The following is a 15,604-nucleotide window of genomic DNA, read 5'->3' as shown; positions in this document are numbered from 1 at the left end:
CACCAGCCACCAACCTTTGGATGATGAAGGAAAACGCCTCCCAGGGAGCTTCATGAAACAGGAAGCCAGAAGAGAAAGCTAGCAGATGATGCTGTACTTGCCATGTGCCCTTCCCACTGAGGGAGAAACCCTGACTGTGTTCACCATGTGCCTTCTCAGATGAGAGAGAAACCCTGAACTTCATCAGCCTTCTTGAACCAAGGTATCTTTCCCTGGATGCCTTTGATTGGACGTTTCTACAGACTTCTTTTAATCAAGACATTTTCTCAGCCTTAGAACTGTAAAGCAGCAACTCATTAAATTCCTCTTTTTAAAAGCCATTCGTTTCTGGTATATTGCATTCCGGCAGCTAGCAAACTAGAACATTACCTAGTTCTCCTTCCCTAGCCTGATAATCTCTGAATTTCCTCTGAATTTTCCTATTCTAGTTATTTCACATAAGTGGAATCATACAATATTTGTCCTTTTGTGTGTGATTTCTGTCACTGATTATGTAGCATGTATCAGAACAGCATTTCTTTTTATGGCTGAATAATATTTCACTGTTATGCATATACCACATTTTGTTAATCTATCCATCTGCCAATGGACATTTGAGTTGTTTTCACCTTTTAGCTACTGTGAATATTGCTGCTATGAACAGTGGTGTGCAAGTATCTGAGTGCCTGTTTTCAATTCTTGCTGCTTTCAAGATCCTTTCGTTCTCTTTGACCTCTGACATTCTGACTAGTAAGTGTTTTGGAGAATGTCCATTTGGATCTATTCTCTTTGGGGTATGCTGCACTTCTTGGATCTGTAATTTTAAGTCTTTCATAAGAGTTGGGAAATTTTCAGTGATAATTTCTTCCATTAGTTTTTCTCCTTCTTTTCCCTTCTCTTCTCCTTCCGGGGCACCCACAACACGTATATTTGTGCGCTTCATATTATCATTCAATTCCCTGAGTCCCTGCTCATATTTTTCCATTTTTTTCACTATAGTTTCTGTTTCTTGTCAGATTTCAGATGTTCCGTCCTCCAGTTCACTAATCCTAATCTCTGTCTCTTGAAATCTACCATTGTAGGTTTTCATTGTTTTTTTCATCTCTTCTACTATACCTTTCATTCCCATAAGTTCTGTGATTTGTTTTTTCAGACTTTCCATTTCTTCTTTTTGTTCTTTCCTTGCCTTCTTCATATCCTCCCTCATTCATTGATTTGGTTTTTGATGAGGTTTTCCATGTCTGTTCTTATATTCTGAATTAATTGTTTCAGCTCTTGTATCTCATTTGAACTACTGGCTTGTTCCTTTGACTGGGCCATATCTTCAATTTTCCTGGTGTGATTTGTTATTTTTTGCTGGCATCTAGACATTTAATTACCTTAATTAGTTTATTCTGGAGATTGTTTTCACTTCTCTTACCTAGGGTTTTCTTGCTAGATGAATTTGTTGTCTATGTGTTCTTTGACCTTCAGTTCAGCTTTTTCTGGACCTCTAGCTTAGGTTTAGCTTAACAGAGGATAATTTTTCAGTTCTTGTTTTCCTGTATCTTGCCCTGCTTGTATGGTGCCTTTTCCCTCCCCACCCTTAGGAGGGTCTATGTAGGTATTATATACTCCAGCCGGGTTTTCCCAGACTAAACTGGCCTCCTATCAGGGGGAAGGAGTCACCTGCATCAGCTTTTCCTGAGAGTGAGACCCAGGAGGTTAAAAGACTCTCCGGTGAAGTCTCTGGGCTCTGTTTTTCTTATCCTGCCCAGTATGTGGTGCTTGTCTGCCTGCGGGTCCCACCAGCAAAAGATGTCGCAGCACCTTTAAGTTTGGTAGATTCTCCCTGCTGGGGGCGTGGTGGAGATGGAGGAGAGGTTGTAGGCTGCTTTTAATGGCTTCAAGTTGCCAAGCCCTGGGGTCTGAACTCCTTGAGGGAGGGATTCCACCTGAGTTGGGCTTCACCCCTCCCCTGGGGAAGGCACAGGCGGGAGACAGCCCTGAAAGCAGTCTGTTTCTGCCTATGCCTGGGGCAGTTGCAGCCCGAGAAGTCCCGCCACTGAATCAACAGGCAGCCAAGTCTCCGTAGAAACACAGCCACTAAAACCTCTGTTTCCTCCCCTTTCCTCTTTTTCCATGAGCCCAATGAGAGATTTCTGCCTTGACCAGGTTTAGAGTCTCTTTCCTTTCCTCTGGGAAGCTGCCTGTGGGGGAGGGGTGCCAGAAGCCAGCCGCCGCAGCTTGGGGAACTCACGGTTCTGGGGAGGCTCACAGCCAGTTCAGCTGGTCCAGACGGGTACGCTGTGTGTTCGGTCACTGACGTGGCTCCAGGAGCTGTTCTGTACTGTTTCTGGTTATTTAGCAGTTGTTCTGGAGGACGAACTAAAACACGCACATTGCTAAGCCGCCATCTTGGCCCCTCCTCTGTTTTCAATTCTTCATGAAGGGTGTGAATATAGCTGGGAGTATAAGTACTGGGTCATACGGTAATTCTATGTTTAACTTTTTGAGGAACGGCCAAATCCTGAAAACTTTTAAAGCATTAATTTACTGTCATCCCCTTATTATTCAACTAATGTTTACTAAGCCTTCTGTGTACCAATTTGTGAAACTAATCTGAGTTAAGTCTCTGCAAACTTTCTCAGAGTCACTGTTTGCCTCACTCTGATGAGGTAAGCAACCAGGGATAAGAAATGAGGCTCTTACCCCAATCTTGGGGTCTGTTCATATGAAATTTAACCCCACAAAGGATAGGTCAAGCCTACTTAAAATTAGGCCTAAGAGTCACCCCCAAGAGAACCTCTTTTGTTGCTCAGATGTAGCCTCTCTCTCCAGCCAACACAACAAGCAAACTTACCACCATCCCCCGTCTACATGGGATATGACTCCCAGGGATGTGGACCTTCCTGGCATCGTGGGACTGAAATCCTAGAATGAGGTGAGACTCAGCATCAAGGGATTAAGAAAACGTTCTTGACCAAAAGGGGGAAGGGTGAAATGAGACAAAATAAAGTGTCAATGGCTGAGAGATTCCAAACAGAGTCAAGAGGTTATCCTGGAGGTTATTCTTACACATTAAATAGATATCACCTTGTTGGTCAAGATGTAACGGAGAGGCTGGAGGGCACTGCCTGAAAATGTAGAGCTATGTTCCAGTAGCCATGTTTCTTGAAGATGATTGTATAATGATATAGCTTTCACAATGTGACTGTGTGATTGTGTAAACCTTGTGTCTGATGCTCCTTTTATCTACCTTGTCAACAGACGGAGTAAAACATATGGAATAAAAATAAATAATAGGGGGAACAAAATGTTAAAATAAATTTACATTGAAATGCTAGTGATCAATGAAAGGGAGAGGTAAGGGGTATGTTATGCATGAATTTTTTTCTGTTTTCTTTTTATTTCTTTTTCTGAATAGATGCAAATGTTCCAAGAAGTGATCATGATGATGAATATGCAACTATGTGATGATATTGTGAATTAGTGATTATATATGTAGAACAGAATGATCAAAAGTTAAGAATGTTTGCGTTTGGTGTTTTTTGGTATTTAAAAAAAATTTTTTTAATTAATTAAAAATAAAGAAAGTAATGAGGCTCTTCTTTTGTTTCTGTGTGAAAGACAGATAGTGAAAAACCCTGGAGAGTTCAGATGAGGAAATTCAGCTTCTCACTAGTAAGTATAACACTCTGTATTAAACAGGGATAGTCATGGGAACATTAAACGCCACATAAGAAACATACATTTTCTCAGATTAGCTTAAATTAAGGGAGGACTTAAAAACTTGACCAATTTGGTGAAAAATTACATCACATTATTTCATTTTGAATTTTTTCATTTGATAATAATAACTAACACACGCAGAATACATAACCAGGCACTAAGTGCTTTTCCTAAGTTAACTCATTTAATCATCACAATTGTATGAATGCTATCGTTATTGCTTTTATACCTGAGGATTTGCTTTAAAAAGAAAAAAGCATCTGGTTATTTTTAAAACACATAGTTGTAATCATAACATAATATAAGTTTTTTACTTATATAAATGTTTTTCATAAGTTAGAGACTAATTACCTTTTTAATAAATTGTCCGTTTTAATTATTAGAAGTAAAAAAAAGTAAGCAAGAATAATGATCAAATCTTTGTGGCCACTCTAAGAGCCATGTTTCACTGTCATTCTGTCAAACTGTCCACTGTCATACATGGCTCTGAAATATTTCAAGATTTAAAAATAGGAAATAGCCTATACTACTAATCTGAAGGGTAAGGAGCTCATAAAAGGAGGGATGGACATGCCATTTTCCTGTTGCTGCAGATATGCACTAAGAAAACAAAGAAGCTGAATTGTATTCTACAGGAGATCATCTGCGAATATAATGAACAGGCTCCCCTTTCCAAGGGTTAATCTGAAAAATACAAGCTTTTCCTTCAAGTTTCCAATGAAAGCAGCAAGACTGAAAAAATCAGTTTTACTTCTAACAGAGAGGCAAAGTGGAGCCTAAAGAATGAGTTTTAGTTTCCAGCTTCACCATGGTGGCTCTGCAGTGGGAAACTGCAAGTTACATATTGGAAAAAAAAAAAGTGTATACAAGTTTCCTTCACTGGCATTAATGCATGGCCTGGTACAGGTTGCTTAAACTTTCTGAGCCTCATCTGAAAAATAAGGATAATACTTACAACTACTTTATAAGGATTATTTGGAAATCTCATAAGATTATAAAGCGCACTGAGTTTAGTGCCTAGTTTTCATTTTCAACAAATAAAAATTCCCTTCAGTCATTCACTAGCATCTGTAGGCCTTGGCTGCTCCTGGATCAGCCTCCAGGGCCTAATGCTGATGTTTTGGCCAGAAACTTATGACGTCTCCCTCACACCCCAGCTGTTTCAGTTCTAGTTGTTTCACTTCTAGTTTCTAAGAGGACCCCATTTATATTTAGAGGTAATGCCAGTAACAACTGTCAACTCAACAGGTGCTTGGAGGGTACTTAAGTACTCAGCAGTTTTCGAATGTTTTCTAGAGTTAATTGGTTTTGGCTCCACAATTGGCTGTTAAGACTTTTACAAGAAAGAGTGCCACGTAAGCACAGTACTTCAGCAGTACACTAAACTAAACAGAAAATTAAGTGTGCTTACAGGATAAACTCAGAGCAATACAATGTATCTAGCCTTATTACTAGGACCCCAAGAGCAATGAACCTTCAATAAACCTTACAGATGATGTCCACTAACCCAAAATCCATCCAAAGTATTATTATATTAGACCCAAGATCAACCAATTCTTGGCACTTGTACTACAACCGAGATGGGGGGGGGTGGAATGCAGGAAGAATTACGAGACAGGGAAGATTTAAAGAACTCATCCAACAGCTGGGTCTGAATTCAGCTTTGTAATTTACTAGCTCTGTAACCTTAGAAAACTATTTAATCTCATTATATAGTAACAGATATAATTTATTATAATCTTAAATTGATAACTTCATAATCTTAAAAATATAAACGGGATCTATTTTATAGATATTGTGAGGATTAAAAGAGATAATGCATGCAAAAAAATCTTAGTACATCGCCTAGTCCACTGTAAGAGATCCATAAAGAGCCACATCATCAATAGTAAAGATACCACACTCACTTCTTGCTTTGTTCAGTTTTTACAACATAAGAAAAGTGACAATTTAGAACATTACTTTTGAACCTTTGTAAAGTAGCCTAATGCTGCCATCTGACAAGCTGAGAAGCATAAACTGATGAATTCCCAGAAGTCTTGGATGAGTAAGCAAAATTTAATTACCAACAAATAAAACCTTAGCATAGATTAATTACGAACACATAATAGTAATTACAATTTCAAAATGAGCAATCTTCTATCCAGTACCATTCTAAATTTGGGCTGGAAATCTAAGTAAAAGTATCAAGGAAATGCAAAGTTCATAATTCTGTAAGTACTTCACCACAATTTTCTTAAATCACCTTACTTCAAACCGGAAGGTATGAGGCAGCCTGATAATTTGAAATCCACATCAAGAAACAATACGTTGTAGCAGAATCCAAGCTCTCTCCCATTAGCATGAAAATTTCTCAGTGAGAAACTGCCATTCTAACAAAGTACTGATAACTTAAGATTCATCAAGGCTATTTATCACCTTTTGATTCAACTAGGAAAAAAACCTCTTGGTTTTCCCCCAAACACCCTGAACTTCACGGTATACCACTGACCTAACTCAGAGCACTATGACTATTTTTGTTGCTCTATCCTCTCCTGCTTCATTAACCGCAGGTAAATCACTGTACAGTAACCCGCTGGAAAGAGAAGAAATATTATAAGCATACTTTACCAATGAAATAGACTATAAATGGTAACCAAGTCATTAAAAGTGGCTTCTACTCTTTAACAGAGGGACAAGCCTGGGAAAGATCCACCTTCTAAAAGAACCCAATCATCCTGGATGTATTCGGAGAAAGATGTCACGACAATCCACCTACCCTCCATTCTCTGATTGTATCTACCCTTCTGCTTTAATTCAAGCCCAAACAGCATCTATCGTATTTCTGTCCCTCTCTGCTCATTTTTCATTCCGTCTGTCCCCCTCCCACCCGCCTTAATTCCAAGAAAGTCCTTCCATCCTTTATTTTCAAATCCCATATTGCCCCCAAATTCTAAGGACCTCCAACAACCACGCAGATGACCTGACGCATCCCCACTGCATTTTCAATTCACTATAGTTCTCATCTCAAATGACCTTTTCATTCTTTCCGATCTTTCTTGTTTATTAACATCCAATATCCCACACACGTTTACACCAAGAGTCCCTCCCCTTATCACATTGTTTTCCCGGCCTATACCTTTTTTTCAAACCCAGACTGTGACCCGTGTGCAACGACCCCCATTCGACCCCAGAAACCTTTCACCCTCTGGATTCTCCTAGTCCCAAAGGGCTCGTGTACCCCTCCCTTCCGTACCCCCACCCCCAACAACTGCCCTCTTCCCCTTTGTCCTCCCCACCCCCCAAATCCGCTCTCTGCATCTCTGTGACCCCCTTCAGTACCCGCCAACCCCTTCGCCCCGCACCCCCAGCCTCACCTAGACTCCGCAGTCGCCGCGTCCCCCCAGTTCCGGGCTCTGCGTCCGGGACGCTCCCGGGTCTGAGAAGAGGAAAGGATATCCTCCTCCTTCTCCTTCTATTTTAGAGCCGCCGCAGCCGCCGAGCTCCTCCCCAAGCTCCTCCAGAACAGGACGCCGCCCCGCCCCCACAGCCGTCTTTCCTCGCTTCCCTACTCGGCCCGGCGGCCGGTTGGAAATCACAGCCGCGGCTAGGGGCCGGAGTGCCTGCGGATCCACACCGACCCTCGCCGGGGCTCGAGCCGTTCGCCCCGCCCCGGCGCCCGCTTAGGCGCGTGCGCGCCAGCCAGCCAGCCAGCCAGCCAGCGCGCAGGGCGCGTGCTCGCGCCGGCGCGAACCCGACGCGCCAAGCTCGAGGCCGTTGGAGCCAACCGGCGCGCGAGTGAGGGGTGAGAGTGAGATGGTACGCGCGCTGGACACTTTCGAGTGGAGAGGCGCCGGGCGGGAACGGACATCAATAGTCGTGTTATCGAGGTCGCGCCTCTAGAGACCTGGTCCCTCTAGCCTCACAGTCCCCGCCCAGTCGCGCGCCCTAGTTGAGGGAGTTCGAGCGAGCCTGGAGATTGGGAATTACCGAGGAGGGTACACGGGCTCGCGAGAGTCGTAACAGCCCTTACCCAGACAAAGCGGGGGCGTGGGGAGGTGGGGGTTTACTCGTGTCGGGGGAATTGAGGGCCTGAGCTGGAACTGACGGAAAGAGCCGAAACTCCTCCGGAGGTTGCCGAAGCCGGGCGCCTCAAGGGGTACTTCGCGAGCGGTTTCTCTCACTGGGCGCTGGCGAGGAGAAGGTCTTTCTGATCTCCCTCGTCTGCACCACTCACAACTTAGCCGCGAAGATCTTCCAAAAATTTACCCTCTCGCCTCCTTCTCGACCCAAGTTTTACTCCAAAAGGCCATTTCAGGGCCGCCGCCGGCGGGAAGCGATAAAGCCTCCACGCCACGCGGCCGCTTAGCCTTCTGGGAGCTCCTGGACTCCGGGGCTGGAGGGGCTGACCAGATCCAGGATAATCCCAGGGGTAAACGGGATTCTCCACCTTGGTGACCACCACTACCGGACACGGTGCTCAAATCAGCTTCTGAGTCAGATTTCTGGTATACGGTTGTGGTCAGTCACAGTGCCCATCGAATCAAAAGTTGAATACTTCTTTTATCTTCCAGCCTCCCCAGGGCCGGAGCCATCCATAATATTTATCTTTCAAACAAGTGTCCTGCATGTGTGAGGCACTCACCCCACTGTCAGTTGATCAGTGGTCATTCTGTTAGGAGCAGCTACATGCTGAGAATTAAACAATCAACATTGAAAAAAATTGATCAGAATCTAACCCCGTATTTTTTTTTAATTGAGGCCAAGCATAAAGGGCCCCGAACAGGCACAAAGAACAACCCCGAAAAGTGTGTATAGCTAGACAACCGCAGGCACAGTAGTTTTGTGTTCCACACGATTTTTATTACAGTCACAGTACATGTAATGAAGTAGCAGATCTCTATGAAGTAATTTGATCCTTGTATTTATTTTGCATGGGTAGAGGCAGTGTCAAAAATCCTCTGGAGCTCACTGACCCGGGTTAATAATGATTAATTAACCCACCTATATCATTTAACAGTTCTAAAGAAACTAAGGATAGAGATATGCCCAAAATCATCCTAATTAGGGTACTATACGATGTATTGCTTACTATTGAATCTTCTTTCAAAGATTCAAATAGAGGACACCATCCAAATATCTGCTGTCTTTTCATACACTAAATTAACCTATGTACTCAGTGAGCCACAGGCATTGATCTAGGCATTGGGTCAGGAAGAAGAATGAAACGAGATCGTTACCCTCAGGTAGAGTATCCAATTGTAAAGGAGGATAAAAGCTATTAAATAATTAACTATAATAGCATGTGATAGGTGCTGAAACCGAAAAGTGCAAAGTGTAGAAATAGAGGAATGATTGACCAATTCCATCATGATTTCCCTTCCCAAGCAGAGTGAGAAGAGGATAATATGACCTGAGCCTTGAATACAATTCCATGGTGACTGATTTCACACCACCAAAAGGCAGTCATCAAATGCCTTCTTTCTGGGGTCCTTTGTGACAAAATCAATACATATTCTTTTTGGAGGAAAATAAAGACCCCACTCTTGGAAATCTTATAGTCCTGAGAGAGCCCCTGGTCTAATGGCAGACACTTTATATGTGGATAGCTCGCAAAGAAGGAAGTGAATTAAGGAGCACACCTAGCCCCTCAGTCTGTGAGAGCTGTTCAGACATCACTGGAAAGTTCACCACATGGAGACTGTTGTATTTAACAGATCTACTCTAAGGGAGAGTTCTGAATGGGGGTGGGGGGAACACTAGCTAAGGCCCTGGGGTGGGGGTGGGAGTAAGCTCTTCAAAAAAGTGAGTACCCATAGAGTGAGGTTTGCAAGAGGGGCTCTACCATTCACAGCCCACCTTCACCCTTTCTCCAGGCAATGCTCAACCTCTCCTCTAAAAGTACATTAAATGAATGTTTAAAAATATATTTTTGACCTGGGTTACAAATATTTTATTATTGTTCTTTATACTACATATACATTTTCCATTATGTATACTGTTCTTCACAATAAAACAAATTGATAATTGCCTACCTTTAAATAATCACAAGCTTAAGTACCCAATGAGCGGCAGGCATTGATCTAGGCACTGTATCAGTCTGTCTATAAACAATATTGTAGAGAAAATGTTGTAATAAATGCAATATATATATGTTTGTCATTTATTCTGAAGAAAACACAAAAAGAGCCAAATTTCTAAAATGATGAGAGTAGCTGCTAAGTATTAAAACTTAAGATCATTTTGAAATAGCATCCGTATGTCACAGTGCAGCTAAAGAATTAATTTAGAGCAGGCCACGGTGACTCAGCAGGCAAGCCATGCCAGAGGACCCGGGTTCGATGCCTGCCCATGTGAAAAAAAAAAAAAAAAAAGAATTAATTTATCCCAAGTTCTCTAATAATCAAGTGGCAGAACTAGAACTAAAGATAAATCATGACATAATCTTCATCTTGGCAGATATTTTCTACAGGTCTTAACCTGACCAAATGTGATAGATTTTCAAATGGAACCTTGAGATCAGAACTTTTCTTATGTTTTGTTTTATTTCTACTTGAGTTGATATTTTGTATCTCAAGTGACTGTCAGATTTCATATTTTTATTAAGAAGAAAAAGAGATGAAAGTTAAACTACACTCAGAGTTACAGAAATTGAACTAATTATCTTGGAAACTTGTAATTAAGAAACCTTTTTTTTAAGTCTCTGTTCACTGAAGCTAGAAGCCACAGCAGGCACAAAGACCAGCAGAGAACATCTCATAAAGCGGTACTTTTTCCCTTTGCTCTCACCACCTCCAGGACCTAAGAATATTCAAGCTGGCAGTCCAAAGAGTGTTACTCAGAAAATTTGTTTCATAGGATGAAAAATAAAGGTTATCTGAGAAAACTATTCCATGTCCAAATAAGTTCAGGAAATACGGGTTAAAATCAAGTTAACAAATGTGGCAAAATGTTAAAACTGTTGAATCTGGGTATGGGTAGGGAGGAGGTGTATAATTATGTTGAAGTTCTTTGTATGGGGTTTGTATTATTTTTTGTAGCTGTCCTGTAAGTTCAAAAGTATTTCAAAATAAAAAAAATTAATCAAGTTAAACTGATTTCTTTACTTCCCAGAGCATTTAATATGATAATGTGCTTTGTTAATACTGGGGGGAAATCACTAAATAGTATACAACTTTCTCCAAGGAACCTTCTTTCCCCACAGAGACTTCTGGCAGGATTAATGTTTTTTTGGATGTTCATTCTATAAACTTATTTTAAAGGAATTTGTTTATGTCAGCATTTCCCATTTCACAGATAACAAAACTGAGGTTCAAAGATATTGGTAACATACTCTTTTCATTTGTGAGTCATATATTTAGAGCTGGAAAAGGTCTTAAATTATCAAAATGAGCTTGAAGTTACATTACATCACAAATTTCATGGCAATGCCAGAAACAAAATTCAGATCTGAAACATTCAATTCAGTATGAGTGCCTTGTAGTCTCATTTAAAACTTGAATTTGAGCTTTAATGAATTGTTTCTAGGTGTGACATATAATTAATACTGCCATAATAAGGTCATTAAGGAATCTCAGCATGCTATTCCGTGTATACATTCTGCCACCATTTTTAAAGAAGTTAACAATGCTTAACCTCTGTAAAATGTTTCTTGCTTCATAATATTTTCTTGCTCTCAAAACATTGTCTCACTTGATTGTCTCAACATCCCTCTAATGCAGGCATCATAATTCCCATTTACTAGTTATAACACTGAGTCTTAAAATTGTTAAATAACTTAGCCAAGATCACACATTTAGTAAATGTCCTGTTTTTTTGCATTGGGAGAAGATACAACTCCTGCCCTCAAGGGGCTTTGGTATAATTAAGGAGACAAGATTTGCAAACATGAGATAGAGAAAATTATATGGCAAAATATAGGAAAATATTTGGTAGAGTGGTACAAACAAGAATGCTGAAAGAATTCTAGGGGAAAGATTATTGGAGATGAGATGCCTCAGTGAAGACATCATTTAGGGATAAACTTTAAGCTGGATCGGAAAGACATAGAGATTTGGATTAGCAGAGAGGAAAAAGAATTATAGGAAAGAAGAATGACATCAGCAAAGGGAGGAACATTAGAACAAGAAACATTGATGGAGGAGAATTAGAGCTTGATGGGACATATGTCTGAAAGGATCAGTCCCCTTACCTCTGCAAGAACAATCAACTGCTTAGAAGTCGTGAATTTCCAGTCACTGAGTATAAAATAATCTGGACACCACTTGTCCAGATTGAGCAGTTATTTGCTTTCTAACCAAATTGCATAGGAAAACAGTAAACTTAGGCTTTCTACTGTGGACCCCAGGAGTGAAAGGAAGAAAAAAGAAAGAAACCCACCAAACTGGTAGGTATGGATATGGAAGGATCCTCACTGGACCTCAGGTCTGTGATTGAGAAACATCTGAATAGGAAACATTTTATATTTTCCCCTATCTCCTCCCATTCCTTTCCTGGTACTAATTCATCTGAAAGGAAACTGACCTTCTGATGCTAGGGGAAATTCCCTTTTTGGTGATGCTTGCAGAGCTCAGACTCATATCCTCTGCTGGGTAGAGACTGCTCCCCACAACCTTTCTCAGCCTAGAAATGGGATTGAGCTCTGGCACAAAATGGATTAAAATTATTCCTTTCAAACTTCCCCAACTTCCCCACACAGGGCACTGCTTTATTCTGTTGAAACTTGTCTGTGAGGTTTAAACTTTAAGTCCAAGGCCCTTGCTTAAAGTTATAATAGTTTATACATAAGCAGGTGAACCATGGAAAGGGTGGATGAGAGGTAGAGAGAAAGAAGAGAATTGGAAAGAAAAAGAGAAGCAAATAATTGAAATGAAAGCCTATTGAAATGATAACTCAACTGGAACCCTATGTCAATTTTCTGCTTTGTTGTTGTTGTTGTCAAAAGTCACCTTAAGGGGGGGAAAAAAGCCCAGTTATCTGAACAAATTTCAGTTCCCAACAGTGACTATAAGAGATGGCTGGGAACATGAAGAGAAACAAGAATCATCTTCATCTCAGGGTGTGAACTTCAAAGGTTAAACCAGTGCAGGAAAATGTGTGTTCAAGCAAAACCTGGACATGAAAGAGACTTCCCTAGAGTCCCCTAGGGTATCAAATGGCAACTGGAAAACATGCTTCAATTGGAGCTTGCCCTGATTAGCACTGCAAATCCAACTTCGCAGTTCTCTCTACTCAATAAAAAGGGAAACTTAACTCTGGTAAAGAGCCAAGAAGCCACCACCCGAACCTTTAAAAAGTGAAGGGCCATATTTTACCCTTGTGACAGACTTATGGCGCCATCTACAGGTTGTAGCTAGGGCTGCAATAAGCTCATACCTCCTGCTAACTTGTTAGGCCCACCCACAGTTAAAGAACACAAAGGAAAATTGTGTGTGTGTGTGTACGCGTGTGAGAGAGAGAGAGACTGTGGTGGTTGAAAAAGGAAGTTTAGAGTCATGTGTGTTACTAGAAGGAAAGATAGAAGATAAAACATGAGACTGTATGACATCGTGAACCCTAAACCCTGTTGTGGGTGATGACTGTGGTTAACTGTACAAATATAAGAATTGTACAGAACAAATGTACGTCACTATTACAAGGTGTTAATAATAGGGGGTATATGGGAACAATACACTAACACATGCAAACAATGGACTACAATTAACATTAATATTGTAATATTCTTTCATCAGTTGTAACAAAAGTACTATACCAATGCTAAGGGTCAATAACGGGGACAAAAGCGGTATGGGAGTCTTTTTTTTGCAGCAATGAAAATATTCTCAAATTGATTGTGGTGAAGAATACACAGTTCTGTGATTATACCAAGAGCCATTGATTGTACACTTTATATGGATTGTATGGTTTGTGAATAAAACTGCTTTTTTTAAGAAAAAAAAAAGAACTAACAAATTCAAGCCAGAGAGTTCTCATAAACCTCCTGGGTCCTAGAGTTAATTCAAACATAGCTTTGAGACACAGTGCCTAGGAAAAGATCTAAGGGTCTTAGTTGGCTATTAGCTCAATGAGTCACACTTACATGGCAACCAAACAAAGCTAATAAATCCTTAGGCTGTTTGACTTAAAGGGTGATACATTGTCCAGACCTTGAGAGTTTAATAGCCCCCAGTACCCCATTCTGTCTGGACATATCTGAGAATTGCATTTAGTTCTGGCACCACAATTTAAGAGCAATATTGACAAGAGTCATAAAAATGTTCATAGCCTTTGACCCAGTAACCCCACCCATGGGAATTTATTCTAAATTCTAAGGAAATAAAATTCTAAGGAAATCATCCAAGACAATAAATGAATTAGCAGCATGAATCAATGTAGCACTGTTTATAACAGCAATAATACATATAAATAACCAAAATGTCTTCTGAAAAGGGAATTTTTTAAAATTTTTTATTGTAAAACCTTAACAAACATATAAACATTCTATACATGTTGTACAATTAATGGCTCACAATATCATCACATAGTTGTGTATTCATCACTATGATCATTTTTCTGAACATTCGCCTCACTCCAGCAAAAGAAATAAAGAAGAGAGAGAGATTCAGAGAGATTTGGAGAGAGCAGAGAATGCTGCAGCACCACGAAGCGGAGAGTCCACTGGAGATGAAGAAGGAAAATGCCTCCCGGGGAGCTTCATGAAACCAGAAGCCAGGAGAGAAAGCTAGCAGAGGACACTGTATTCACCATGTGCCCTTCCAGCTGAGAGAGAGAAGCCCTAACTGTGTTCACCATGTGCCTTCTCACTTGAGAGAAAAACCCTGAACTCCATCGGCCTTCTTGAACCAAGGTATCTTTCCCTGGATGCCTTTGATTGGACATTTCTAATTGGGACATTTTCTCGGCCTTAGAACTGTAAACTAGCAACTCATTAAATTCCCCTTTTTAAAAACCATTCCCTTTCCTGTATATTGCATTCCGACGGCTAGCAAACTAAAACAGATTTTGGTACCGGAGAGTGGGGTGTTGCTGCTGCAGTTTGCAAATACCAAACATGTTGAAACGGCTTTTTAAATGGATAAGGGGAAGATTTTGGAAGAGTTGTGAGAAGCTCGATAGAGAAGGCCTAGAATGCTTTGGAGAGACTGTTGGTAGAAATGTGGACTCTAAAGATACCTCTGATGAGGCCTTAGAAAGAAATGAGGCACGTGTTATTGCAAACTGGAAGGAAGGCGATCCTTGTTTTAAAATGGCAGATAATCTGGCAAAGTTGACTAATGCTATTGGCTGGAAGGCAGATTTTAAAAGCCATGAACTTGGATATTTAGCAGAGGAGATCTCCAAATTAAATGTCGAAAGCGCAGCTTGGTTTCTCCTAACAGCTTATAGTGAAATGCGACAGGAAAGAGATAAACTGAAAACTGAACTCTTGAGTAAAAAGAAACCAGAAATTGAGGTCCCGGAAAATTCTGGGCCTACAGAAAGGGAGACTACAGAATATAGTGTGGATTTAACCAAATGTGGAACCAGCCAGCCATTTCAGAGAAAGCCAGGATCGGACATGGAGTTATCCAGGAAAGATTTGTGGAAACTCCTTATGTCTGATGGGCATGATCCAGGGCTACTGCATAGAAAGCCAACGAGAGTGCTGTGGGACCTGTATGAACAGAGCCGCTGCCAGTCTGGACTGAGGGGTTCATAGAAGGGACACATTGGAGGAAAAATAACTTCAGAGGCAAAACCATGGAGGCTGAGGTCTGAAGTCAAGAAGCCTCGGGCCAGGAGAGTGGACCCACCCAAGCCCGTGGAGAGGAGACTCTTGGAAAACAGCCTATGAAGAGTTCTTGATGGAGCTCGAATACTCATTGATCTTCAACATGCTCTTTTTTTTTTTAAAGGAAGACTTCCCTCTTAAATGTTTTCTGCCACTCTTGTGGGA

The 15,604-nt window shown here is 41.0% G+C and overlaps 1 protein-coding gene across 3 annotated transcripts in view; it reads right to left on the bottom strand.

The window, feature by feature from the left end:
• SPATS2 (spermatogenesis associated serine rich 2) overlaps positions 1-8,015 on the bottom strand; it is a 205,822-nt gene extending 197,807 nt beyond the window's left edge. For 2 of the 3 annotated variants that reach the window (XM_077170805.1, XM_077170804.1), the window contains exon 1: positions 7,047-7,372. The gene's annotated coding sequence lies outside the window, so the exon portion shown is untranslated. Of the gene's footprint in view, positions 1-7,046; positions 7,373-7,938 lie in introns of those variants that run through there. The other variant, XM_077170806.1, reaches the window with a different exon arrangement.
• Between the last annotated feature and the right edge of the window lie 7,589 nt (positions 8,016-15,604).

This window comes from Tamandua tetradactyla, chromosome 7 (genome assembly GCF_023851605.1).
Source record: "Tamandua tetradactyla isolate mTamTet1 chromosome 7, mTamTet1.pri, whole genome shotgun sequence".
NCBI lineage: Eukaryota > Metazoa > Chordata > Mammalia > Pilosa > Myrmecophagidae > Tamandua > Tamandua tetradactyla.
The sequence above is the reverse complement of the archived record's forward strand: the minus strand, read 5'-3'. Positions and strand labels throughout refer to the sequence as shown.